The sequence below is a fragment of the Psittacula echo genome, assembly GCF_963264785.1.
Source record: "Psittacula echo genome assembly, chromosome: 5".
NCBI lineage: Eukaryota > Metazoa > Chordata > Aves > Psittaciformes > Psittacidae > Psittacula > Psittacula echo.
In genome coordinates this window covers 25,164,600-25,178,193 of record NC_137739.1, presented here as the reverse complement: position 1 = coordinate 25,178,193, position 13,594 = coordinate 25,164,600, and positions in this window count along the sequence as shown.

Sequence of the window (13,594 nt, the reverse complement as noted above, 5' to 3'; positions counted from 1 at the left end):
TTCAAGAACTTACACACAGAATATAGTATCAACAGCTGAGTTCAACAGCATTGCAGAAATGCTTCAAGAAATCCCATGTGCCTTTGGTAAACTGTTCTGAAGTAATCTCGATGGAATAGAATATTTCTTTGCTGGGTGTCGTGGTTTAAGCCCAGCCACACAGCTCTCGCTCGCTGCCCCCCCACCTTCTTCCCTCCCCCTAGCTCCCAGAGGGGAAGGAGAATTGAAAGAATGTAACTCCCATGGGTTGAGATAAGAACAGTCCAGTAACTAAGGTATAACACAAATCACTACTGCTACCACCAATAATAATAATGATAAGAGAAATAACAAGGGAAGAGAATACAAACGGCTCACCACCCGCTGACCGATACCCAGCCTGATTGAGCAGTGATCTCGCCTTTCCGGGTAATTGCCCCCAGTTCTACATCCTGGGCATGACATGCTGGAGTATGGAATACCTCTTTGGCTAGTTTGGGTTAGGTGTCCTGTCTCTGCTTCCTTCCGGCTTCGCCTCCTCCCTGGCAGAGCATGAGATTCAACAAAGTCCTTGGTCAGAGTAAACATTCTGACCAGCAACTGAAAACATCAGTGTTATCAGCGCTGTTCCCAGGCCGAAAGTCAAAAACACAGTACTGCACCAGCTACTAAGAAGGAGAAAAGTGACTGCTACTGCTGAACTCAGGACACTGGGCCAACTCAAGAACAACTGTCTTTGATCAGAAGTGAACTTTGCATATTTTTGGAAGAGCAAATTTAATTTACTGTATTAGGCAGATAGATAAAAATCCTTAAAAGATGACAGTTGGCTTGCATATATTAAGAATCATGCTGGTTTTGATTTGCCATTATCCTTTTTTTCTGATATAATGCTTATCCTATCAGTTCCTAGAAAGAACTGGACTAGTCTTACAAGTTCATGGCTGATCAATAATCCTCCACACTGGGAGAAGACTCACAGCATAGGGGTGATGGGTAATATGCTCAAAAAACTCAGGGAAGAATGGAGAGAGTGACTGCCCATAGCTGTACAAAGGAAATTGAGTTTAGCTGAACATAAAGGGCACCAGAGAGTGGCTGTAGATCAGCTGAGTGGATGAACTGGTTGTGAAAATGTTTCTGCTTAAGTAAGTTCATCAGTTGAGTATGAGTGTCTTCCCGAGTTAGGCAGACTAACATGAGGGGAGTGGATATGTGGCTCCAACACAGAGTATAAAAGCTGAAAAAACAACAGCATCAACTCTGAAGAAAGCAATAGGCTTGAGCTAGTTTCAAGCCATGTATACCTTCCTGGCAACTGGGGATACCCATAATGTTGACACTGAGTGTATTATAAAGCCCAGTAATGAGAACCACACTTGTACTGTGGTTACTGTGTAGTGCAATTCCTGTATTCTGTGAAGTGCCATTTGCACATGTGTTATGATTTTAGTACCTTGCGGTATCACTCTGCTGAATCAAAATCCTATATAATGTCAAGTATTTACAAATGAATAAATCTGGTATTAAACATTAAACGCTCCATGTGTGAAATATCTAGAAGAACCTGGTTAGAGAGAATTGGAGTCCGACAGAGTTAAAATGGTCATTCAGCTCTTTGACAGTAAGACTCAGAGTGTCTATTACGGAAGAAGGAGGGAGTTTACTTCAACTTGATTAATTCCTCAGAGAGCTCTCCTGTTCTCCTTTTTGGTCAGGTGCTATCATACTGATCTCTATTTAGCTGGAATTAGCCTTCAAGTTGTGTGCAGAAGCCAGGTAGACCATTCTAAGTGCCACATGAATCACAGCCCTTCATCTGACTGCAACATTTTTAGGCATACTATTCAAAAATGTCAGATTTGGAAACCTTTCATTTGACATTTATCTGAAAAACCATAATGTAACTGTATATAAATGTCAAATGAGAATAAAGCTGTATTTTTATCTGTATAAATATCAAATGGTTGTTTCCTCTGATATTTAGGGTTCTAAAAGGGTAAAGGTCAAGTGAGGTGCCCGCCCTTGACAAAGGTTAATGGACGTGATGAACTGGGATATTGCAGAATTCTAAAGCCATAACTCACACCTGTACTCTGGGGTTTGTTCCTCTGAGTGGGTCAAGTTAGTGACTTTGTAACAGGATCCTTCTGGGGCAACTGTACCCTTAACTGGCACACCACCAAATTCTTATCTCCTTCCCCAAATGCTGCTTCTACATGACATGATTTGGAGAAGGAAGATGAACTCATATATTCCACTTTCCAGGTGAGCACTCAAATCACTAAACTGTTAGTTAATCTATATGATGTCTCATTTGTACACTTGCTGAAATAGAACTGCAAAACACAATTTAAAATGAAGTATATTTAAATAGGGATAGTGGAGATATAAATGCAAATGTCCAGACTGTATGCCCCTCAGACTAAGAACCTTAAAATCTATGACTTGTGAAACCCATATGCTTTTTCACAGGTATCAGCAGAACAGAATTACTACCTAAGTGAATTTTTGGTTAGCCATCCCTTATGTAAGAACATAGACTGCATTATGAGTAGTATAAAATTGCTACATTGATAACTATAAGGATCTCAGAAAAAAACAACCTGAAAACTTGTTCTCTGATATCTGAATAGGTTTGAAAGTCAGTTTGTCCATGAGTAACACCAAACAGCACTAGATCTCTCAGCTTGGGAACCAGCACATTACTAAACAGATCAGCAAACCAAGCAAACGAATTCTTTCTCTAAAACTTAAAAGAACTCTTAGTTAAGAAGTCTTAATTTGTAAGCACACACAACATAAATACTTCCTATCCATAGCCATAACTAAAATGCTAATTAGAAAACAAATCAAAAGGATCCCTGTCCAGAAATGCATACTGTGCAGTATTCCCATGTAATACATTGGTGGTAGCCAATGTGGCTATCACCATAATACATTGGTGGAATGCCTAACACTATTATAAATCTGGAAATGTTGAGTTTCACAATTCCAAGTACTATACACTGTAAGTGCAGACTTTAAAATTTAAGCATGGTAAGAAATGCTATTTTACAACACCTGTTTCAAAGACATTAGCAGACTGTTATAATTATGGTCTTAAAAGAAAGCAGAGTTTAGGAAAAGGACTGCTGTATCGTCTCATTTCCACTGGGGGTAGGGGAAGAATTTGTTACAATTAATTCCAGTTAAAAAAAAAAAAAAACATGTAAATTTCCAGGGGGAACATCTGCCCTGTGTAGCAGTCACTTCACCTATCTATTGCAATATCCTCAAAGAATGCTTTGAATGTGAGAAGTCCTCCATAGGCAGTTCCTTAAGAGATTTAGAGCTGGCGACAACCACCTCAAGCCTTTCCTTTCTGTCCTATTTTCTTTGCCATTCACTCATTAGAAGCAGGATTCCTTTTATACTGCTGGGACTTCATTGTCTAGAAAGCCACCTTTGGAGTCTACAACATATCTCTAGGTCTCTTGAGCATCCTGAGCTGCAGCAGGGCTCTCCCTTGCAGCCTTCAGGCAAGGAGCTACATCTACGCTCTATGTGTGCAAGGCAGTTGGCTTTTGAGAATCCCTACTCCTATCCCCAGGAAAACCTGGGCATACAGGAAGCAAGGGATTCCACTAAGTGACAGAGAATCTAAAATTTGATTTTGTAGTGCTGCCTAGAGATACCCAAATCTTACTGTGATATCTCCTTTTAATGCTTTACATAAAAGAATTGTTTTTTCTTAATTTCACTGAAATTCTATCTCTGCACAAGGAAGGGAGTTTAGGTTGGATTCATATAGTCAGTGAATATCTCATGTTACTCTTTTCAAGAGTAAGCAGTGAGTAAGGATGACATAGAAGGGCCTAGATATAGGCTGGAGTCTCTTCCCCATAAGATATACAGCCAATTCAACTTCTTTCTCTCTTCCACTCTGCAAACATAGGAAGATGTGTGAAATGAACAAAGTATGTGTATATAAGCGTGATGGGTAAAGAGTGTTGATGTTGAACCTGAAATGAAACTAAGGAAAGCATATGATGTGTGAAACATATGGCAATGCATATGTATGAAGTTTGGATCAGGATATGCATCACAAAATAGTAATAGGTTTTTATTCTGGGAGAAGAGAGTGATAAAGCAAAGGGGAATAAGAACCTCACACTAAAAACAAGAGAAGTTGGAATCTCCTTCCTCTTTGCTATTTGGCATTTCCTCTTGAAAGAAGCGGAGGAAGTATTTAAATATTTTATAACCTTCGTTATTGGAACATACATCTCTTTATTACATTTTTGGAAGCATGTGTTCTATTTGAAATCAGTATGGATGTATAAATATTTTTAGGAGATGATTATTCTCTGTATGTAGGTGGAGAAGAACATCGAATTAGTGAGATCTTGCTTTCGTGAGTAACAGAGCAGCTGGCATATCCCTCCTTCTCCCTGGCCAAGGGAAAACACCTCTTATCCTCAACTTTAATCCCCAAAATAAGAAATGGTTTTGGCTTCCCTCTTTCCATCTGCTTCTCCAGGTAATATTGAAATTTCATCTGCCATGTTTGCAATTCTTTTACGAGGTCAGCATGCAAGTATATAGAAAGCGAAAAACAATGGCATGGGGCTATCACAGACCTGTGGAAAACAGAGGTAAAAAAGATCTTTTAGACTCTTTCCCTGCCTAAATGTCTGATTTGTCCTCAAAGACATTTAGTCATGGAGACTCAAAAATGTTACCTATCTTCTGCACCCTTTACGTGTAAGCATCCAAGTTCAGAAGCCTAACACAAGGACCAGCGCTTCCACCTAACATGTGAAGCACAGACCACACAATCATAATGACTAAGTACAAGTGCAATCTGCGCAATTCAGTGCCCTGTGGTTCAGTACCTGTTCAGTTTACCTCTCCCATGCACTGTCCTCCTGAGTGCCTGTTTGGTTAGATTGAAAGAATCAGATCAGATGGAACAGCACTCAACTGCTGCACTTGAAAACATGGCCCAATGTCTAAGAATCCACGGCAGAAAAAACAATCTCTTCTTGTCAGGAAAGTATGAACTTTTTATCTCATTGTTACTCATGAATAACATAAGAAAAGGATAAAAGTTTAACTCTCACCAAAAAAATAAATTGTCATGATTCAGAAAAGGTTTAAGGCAGGATGAAAGTTAAAGTAGAATTTAATCAAACAATGAAAGGAATATCATTATCCCATTATGTTTGGCAAACTCATTTTACTAGAAGACCGTGACTACTGGAGCGAAGTATCCATGTTAAAACTGATCATGGGTAACACTGCAGTGTATTTTCTTATTGCTCATGTTACCACCTGATTCAAAGCTTTTGGATTTTCTTCTAAAGGCTAATTCAACATAATCCAGGCAAGTAGAGATAGCCATGAAATCCTCAAGGTAGCCAAGTACTTCATTCTAAATGTACTGAATAGATTTATCTGTAACGTGACAGACTGGAAGCTATATTGCTGTTGTCTTAGTAATTTGCCATCAAAGCTTTAACATTAAATATAAAAATAATTAACTTTAAATCTGGATTTCATTAGAAAAGTGTAAAATAAAATTTTACTTACTCATCTAGTTTGTTTTTAGAAAGATATTGACCAGCTACCTTCAGAGGGATGAATCAGCCTGTATGCTTTGGAGTTCTGATGCAGTTTTTGCTTTGGCTTCTTATACAGATTGGGGCAATATACACATTTTAAATCTAGAATAATGTTTGGAATTTTGAATGATGACATATTCACTGTTCTTTGAGTTATATGCTTGGATAGTAGCCACGGCACTCTGCAGGGAACCACTTTAACAGGTGCTTTAATAAGCACTTTGAAGAGTCTCTAACACTTGTGTCTGCCTATTCTCAGTTAACAAACAATAAAACTGAGGAATTCAGATTAAACATTAATCTTATGCCTTTCCAATAACTTTTCCAATAACTTTGCAACAACTAATCTGGCTATTCCTACTGTCTCCTCTTTCCGTTATGTCTTCTCCTAGATAAAAAACAAACAGACGAAACCTACTACCCAGCTACAATACATAAACAAAACTATGTTAACTGGACTTTTTCCATTTGTTTGCATGATGGATCACATTGCCAAGCCTTTTATTTGCAATTGTAATCTTAAGACATCTGAAGGTAAGGAAGATATCTTTGTATTTGTACAGCTCCCAGCACATGAGGAATTAGAGACTGATGTCATAGAACTACTTTATCATTGTCATCCAAACTAAACAAACACATTTGCTTGCAAGCAGGCATGTTGAATGAGCAACAACGTTTAATAAATCCCTGCCTTTTCCTTCACTAGTAACAGGCATGTAAAAACAAAATGACACTGATATAAATCTGGACTGATCCTATTATTTTTAGTGGAGTTCATACAGACTGATGTAGATGTTAACTGAGAACAAAGTAGTCCAGAATCCACAGGGAAAACAATGGAATAAATGGGGTTTATATATGCACAGTTACTTTGCCCAGGCTGCAAGACAGACTCGAGGCAATTCTCTGGAATGTGAAGCCCGCTGTTAATCTTGTATCACAGTTTACTTCAATTTCAGAACAGTTATTTACTGCCTTTCTGCAGATGCACGTGTTAATTAAGTTGCTTTTGATGAATATATTATTTAGAAACCCACGGTACTAAAAAGGTCATGAACTGCAAAGTCTTAATTTCTTGCGATTTTGACTCTGAACTGTTTATTAGATTTGGCTACAAGGAAGAGCTGGCTGCTTGTGGGAGAAGTGTCGCTTTCTGGTCATTTGAATCCAATTATGAAATACGTACATGCAGAACATTCCAAAATAGCATCACTGTCGCTATGACTGCATGTCACTTTTGTCTCCATATCATTGGGTTTAGACGCATTACACAAAATGAATTGCATCAACCTTTTGTTTCTCTTTCTATCCTTTTTTAAGACAGCCCAGGAATTTCCTGACAGAGTTGAGACAGAGCAATAAGTACAGATTTTCCTGAGTGTCCCACAGACACGTAAGTCATTTGGTTCATATGTGGGTGGTCTTTGACTTACTCAGCTGCTCTGTTATAGACTCTCTAACACATCCAACCCAATTAGATAGATGCACAGTATGGTCTTTACAAAATATCATTCAACCATGTATCCTGCAACAAGCAATTACAAGTCATCTTCAGGGCATTGATTTATCTCTCATTGCCCTACCAATTTAATGACCTTATGATTTATACTGATTATGGAAGTCTGTCCTTGGCAAGCAAAGTAATTATCCATCAATCTTAAATTCTTTAAGGGAAGAAAATGTTTATTTTCTGTCTGCATAATAAGTTTTATGTCATTTTTAATGTCATGACTCCCACATGCACTGAAGATATATGTAGTAACTTCTAATGTCTCACAGAATGTCAATTGGAAAGGCAATTTGACAACAGGCTTAGCTTCTGTTGTCTGAATAGTGGGCATTATATAATGAAGACAGTTAAGTCTTCTGCTTGGAAACACATACATTATCCTAGGACAAAACAATGGATAAATTCTGTGGTCCAGTCATGAGGCCCTACAGAAACTTCCCAGTGACAAAAATAGTGGATTTTAAGTGCCTTTAAACATCAACTGTACAAATAAATGTTGATGGATCACGCCTCAGCACAAAGGTGTGAGCTGCAAGACCTTTCACCGCCCCCTTGGCTACTGTATTCATCTAATTGTTTGACTTAGAGTAAGGATTCCAGCTTACTCACTGTGAGTTTATTTTGAAAGGAAATATGCTTTACTGGAGCGTAAACAGGAAAAATCTAGGTTGTGTCGCATTATTTGCCAGACTAAAATGTCCTAGTTTGTCTTCTGGAAAGCTTACATTGCTCTGCTTTGTAAAAAAAGTTATTACAATTTTTTTACTGTAGAACTCACAAATTGAAGGTTCTTAAAACCTGAAGACCAAGGAGAGGCTAACATCCAAGGAAACAGTTTTACAGATGTGCTAGTGATTTCCCCAAATTTGGCTCCTTCTCAAGCCTGCTCCCTCAAACGTTATTCACACATAGTAGAGCCAACCACTGCTGATGCCACCTTACTGTTTATTTCCATCTTTTTCATTATCCAGTCTTTGCAGGCTGATTGACATGTATTCTCTATTAATATCCTTTAAATTTTAAAGCCCACAGCATCTTAAATAGCATAGCAGCTGTTTAAGATGATGAGGTCCCTTCCATAAGCTTTGAGTCTGATGGGAAGATTGTTGTTCACAAGAGTTAGTATGAATGGAAGTGACAGTTGAGGTTGGGTACAGAAATGAAGATAGGTTCCAGTACATCCAACATATAGCATCAGTGATATGGACAAGATACTAGAATTTCTCCTGTTCATATATTCAAGTTACTAGAAATGACAGAAGAAAACTGTTTCACTATATATCAGGAGATTTTAGTTTCAGCCAATCCTCTGAAGAATTTAATTTTACCCATGAAAAATACCCATTAATTTGGCATGAATATGTTTTTCCTACAATTCACCAGTTACCTCATTTCTGAGTCCTTAATTCCCTACTATAACATCTCAAAGCCAAGATCCATCAGAGGTAAAAATTGCACAGAGAACAAGATTCTGTGAAAATTTAACAACTAGGAAACATCACCTTCTATAACTCAGGAGACATTGCCAACTCAGTGCAAGAAGGACTGATTTAATCTTTTACATTTGACTTCTTCTGTTGCTTGAAGTGAAGAAATAGAATCTAGACAAGCCAACAAATATTCTATTTTTCCCTTGAAAATATGCAATTACATATTTTTCTTCAAGTTAATATCATCAGGAATGACACATCACATACACCTTTTAAGTCATGAAAAGAAAAACATTCATGCTATCTTATTGCAACACTACCTTTCATTTGATTGGCCTGGCACAAAGATGACGTGAGTGGGTCCTACCACACTTTTCATTATACAAAAAACCCTTCTTGGAAGGCGGACGCAGGGACTGTGAGAATGAAGACCCTAGGCCTACTGTAGGAGAGGATCTGATTTGAGACCATCTTAAAAACCTAAATGTGCACAAGTCCATGGGACCTGATGAAATCCACCCACAGATCCTGAAGGAGCTGGCGAATGAAGTTGCTAAGCCACTGGCCATCATATTTGAAAAATCATGGCAGTCAGGTGAAGTTCCCAACAACTGGAAAAAGGGAAATATAACCCCCATTTTCAAGAAGGGGAAAATGGATGACCTGGGGAACTACAGAGCAGTCACTCTCACCTCTGTGCCTGGCAAAATCTTGGAGCAGATTCTCCTGGAAGGCATGGTAAGGCACATGAAAAACAACAAGGTGCTTGGTGACAGCCAGCATGGCTTCACTAAGGGGAAATCCTGCCTGATCAATTTAGTGGCCTTCTACGATGGGGCTACAAAACTGATGGACAGGGGCAGAGCAGTTGACATCGTCTACCTGGACTTGTGCAAAGTGTTCGACACTGTCCCACACGACATCCTTGTCTCTGAATTGGAGAGACATCAATTTGATGGGTGGACCACTCGGTGGATAAAGAACTGGCTGGATGGCCGCACGCAAAGAGTTGTGGTCAATGGCTCGATGTCCAGCTGGAGACCGGTAACGAGTGGTGTCCCTCAGGGATCGGTGTTGGGACCGGTTTTGTTCAACATCTTTGTTGGTGACATGGACAGTGGGATTGAGTGCGCTCTCAGCAAGTTTGCTGATGACACCAAGCTGTGTGGTTCGGTTGATACGCCGGAGGGAAGGGATGCCATCCAGAGGGACCTCGACACGCTTGTGAGGTGGGCTGATGCCAACCTGATGAAGTTTAACCATGCCAAGTGCAAGGTCCTACACCTGGGTTGGAGCAATCCCAGGCACAGTTACAGGTTGGGCAGAGAAGAGATTCAGAGCAGCCCTGCAAAGAAGGACGTGGGGCTGTTAGTCGATGAGAAAATGAACATGAGCCGGCTTCAGTGTGCGCTCGCAGCCCAGAAAGCCAACGGTATCCTGGGCTGCATCAAAAGGAGCGTGACCAGCAGGTCGAAGGAGGTGATCCTGCCCCTCTACTCTGCTCTCATGAGACCTCACTTGGAGTATTGTGTACAATTCTGGTGTCCTCAACATAAAAAGGACATGGAACTGTTGGAACAAGTCCAGAGGAGGGCCACAAGGATGATCAAGGATGATCAAGGAGCACCTCCCGTATGGAGACAGGCTGAGAAAGTTGGGGCTGTTCAGCCTGGAGAAGAGAAGGCTGCGTGGAGACCTCCTAGCAGCCTTCCAGTATCTGAAGAGGGCCTATGGGGATGCTGGGGATGGACTCTTCATCAGGGACTGTAGTGACAGGACAAGGGGTAAGGGGTTCAAACTTAAACAGGGGAAGTTTAGATTGGATATAAGGAAGAAATTCTTTACTGAGAGGGTGATGAGGCACTGGAATGGGTTGCCCAGGGAGGTTGTGAGTGCTCCATCCTTGGTGGTGTTCAAGGCCAGGTTGGACAGAGCCTTAGGTGACATGGTTTAGTGTGAGGTGTCCCTGCCCATGGCAGCAGGGTTGGAACCAAATGATCTCAAGGTCCTTTCCAACCCTAACTATTCTATGATTCTATGATTCTTGCAAAGAGCTTTAGGTTATTACATTTTTCTTCTTTTTCCAAGAAAAATTAAAACTTTTTAACTAGGAATGAGATCAAAACAAAATTTCTAATTTAAACTACTTCTTCCCATGCAGTATCATTGAGGTAGAGCAGAAACCCAACCTTGAATGTTTTTTCTCACATGCTCAACACTACCTGTTTCAAATACCTAAGCAACTCCAACACCAAGTAGAGCGGATCAGTTACTATCCACACTACTTAAAGAGTAGCCTCTACTGTGGTAGATTGTCCAGATCCAGGCTACCTGGCCTTTGGATTTCACTGTCTTCCAATCCCCACGTGGCCCTCTGTTGCCCTCATATGTTATCATTATTGTACACTTTTAGAACTTCAAAGAGTCTGTAATAAAGCAATGCTTCATGGCAGCCTACCAGAGAGGTTGATTTTACGGCACACAACTGAGATGACAGGAAGGACCGAAGCATGGCATGAGGGTGCATTTGAGGGCGCTAAACATTCTGAGGTAGTTTTTTAAAAGACTGCGTAGGTAGAGGAAGCTAAATTTGATGCACTGATTTGAATCATCCTGCTTTTTGGAAGCACTCCAATTCCATCACTGGAATGATCCAAAATAAAACAAGGAACTGTGTGGATGATAAGGGATCCAGTGATTGAGCCTGCTGCCTGGCCACTGTTAGCAGTTTACATATGCCCTGTGTAACAGAATCTAAAATACAAATAATACATACTTACGCATTTTTTACTTCCTATTTATATCTTTAGCATACACTGTGAAACAATTTCTAGCTTCAAGTGAATGTTGCAATATTAAGAAAAACAGCTTTCAATCAGGCCCAAAGAAAGTATAGAAACAGATACTACAACACACAAAAAAAAATGGAGACTGAAATACAAAAAATAGTAGGGCTGCAAATCAGTTCCAATTCTATGGAATTAAATGTTACCAAACAAACTGTGTGCAAATTTTGTGCAGATCAGTTTGTTGTTCACGTAAAATTTATAGATTTCAGGCATTTCATTTAGCATTGAAGAATATGTATGGAAAAATCCAGAGGATGCCGACAAATCACAAGCTACTGCGTTAATGGGGAACCTTACTGGGGTTTTTCCAGTGGAGACCAATGACTTCATTTCAATGTTAATCTCATTGGAAAACTTCCATGGCTGCTTAACAAACTTGCATTTTAACACAACTGAATGCCAGAGGCCACATGCAGGAGCTACAATTGTGCACCTTATTCCCAGAATGCATGCAGATGTCTTTTCAAGATTGGAGGCTGTATATGAACATACCTGGGGTTACCATTACTCCCAGAGGGATGCTTTGCTAAGACATCTGATTTAATGCTGGCCTTATAATATGAAGAGAACTGATTAGGAGCACTGATGCTGTATCTTGTGAGATTAGCAGATTAATGGATTTAGTTTTGATGGTCACTTTTCAAAGGAATTACATATTATAAAGAAACCACAAGAATGAAGGTCCAGTTTAAAACCATGGCCTTCCATCACAGATCAAAGATACAACACTGAGAAAGCAGACTTCATCCTAGTTTATAAGTACTCCTACACTTAAGACTGCTAATGTGGCAGGCAAGATACTGATAAATGAACTCAAAAATCTTACTATGACAACTTATTTTTTGTCTCACTCCTGTTCTTCTGCTTCAGGTTATTTCCCTGCAGCAGAGCCTGTAGAACACAGTATCTGCTATCGCCTCTGCTATTTCAGTTCATGATTCAGAATCTTAAGGAAGATGGGGGTGCACGTTCCATTAACTGACTGTAGTTGAGAGCAAAACCCTAAAAAAAAAAAAAAAAAAAAAAACAGGATCAGGGTGAATACCTGGCACTGGTAATGGCTTGAAGATCTGAGGTAACATTTGTCATGCTGATTCCAGTCTGATTCCTAACATGTATCATGGAAGCAGCAAGTAAGTAAGAGATTCTGCTGTGATACTGTAGAAAGAGCATTTTAAGAGCAAAATCTATTGCAGCTCTCTGAAAATAACTGCTAGGTGGACTAAAAGTAGCTAGGAATTACCCAGTTTTGCATGCAAGACAGCACAGTCTTCTTGGAAAACAAAAAAGGATGTAGTGCAAAGAATTCTTTCTGAAATTAATTTATTTCTGTAGATTCCAATTAGATTTTTATCCCTTTTAAATTGAATTCAGGCACTTTTTATAACAAACCAGAAGATGATTACTGTTATGCTTGGAATATACTAAAAAATGTTTCAAACACTTATTTTGTGTATTTTTCAGACCAGAGTATCTGTGGAATATGATGTATTTGCAAATATTATTTGCCACTGTAAAAAGCAGTTATTTTCCAACTATTGTAATACATCTTTAACAATCAGTACATTGTAGCAGGGGACTTAAAATAATAAAATGTCTTTTAAGTGTGTGGTTAGTTAGTGCATTATCGGAGTTTGGGGGGTTGGGTTGTATGTCTAATTGTGAATTTCCATATCCTACAGATGTAAAACATCTCACAGACACAGCTAATCTGGTATGTACCATGCATGTAATCTGTAAAATTTATGATGCTAATGTAAATGCATTCTAAATCTGAATTCCATCTTTAATACGTACCATTTCATTCCTGAAACAAATTCTCATAATGCCATTTAAAGCATCCTGCAATAGTAATTTCTGTCCACAATTCTGCATTGGTAATCATCCTTCACAAATTATTTCCTACACCATAGATAAATTCCACTGAACATTACTGAGTTCTTCATCTTAGGTGAGTTTCTCCAACAGACAAGCCCATAACTGTATTTGCAATACCCAGCCTGCTTACCTTTTTGCCTTTCCCACTCACCCTTCCTCCCTAGTTGTCTCATTTTAGGCATTTCTAGGGACCCTTTACTTGATATCTAGAAGCATGTACATGCAAACACAATTTTTCAGGACACTGAATTTTACTATAAAACAAGTCCTTGCCTGTAGGATTTTTTCCCTTTTTCTGTGTTTCACTCCAACACCCTGTATGGCACATGGACTTGTGCAGAT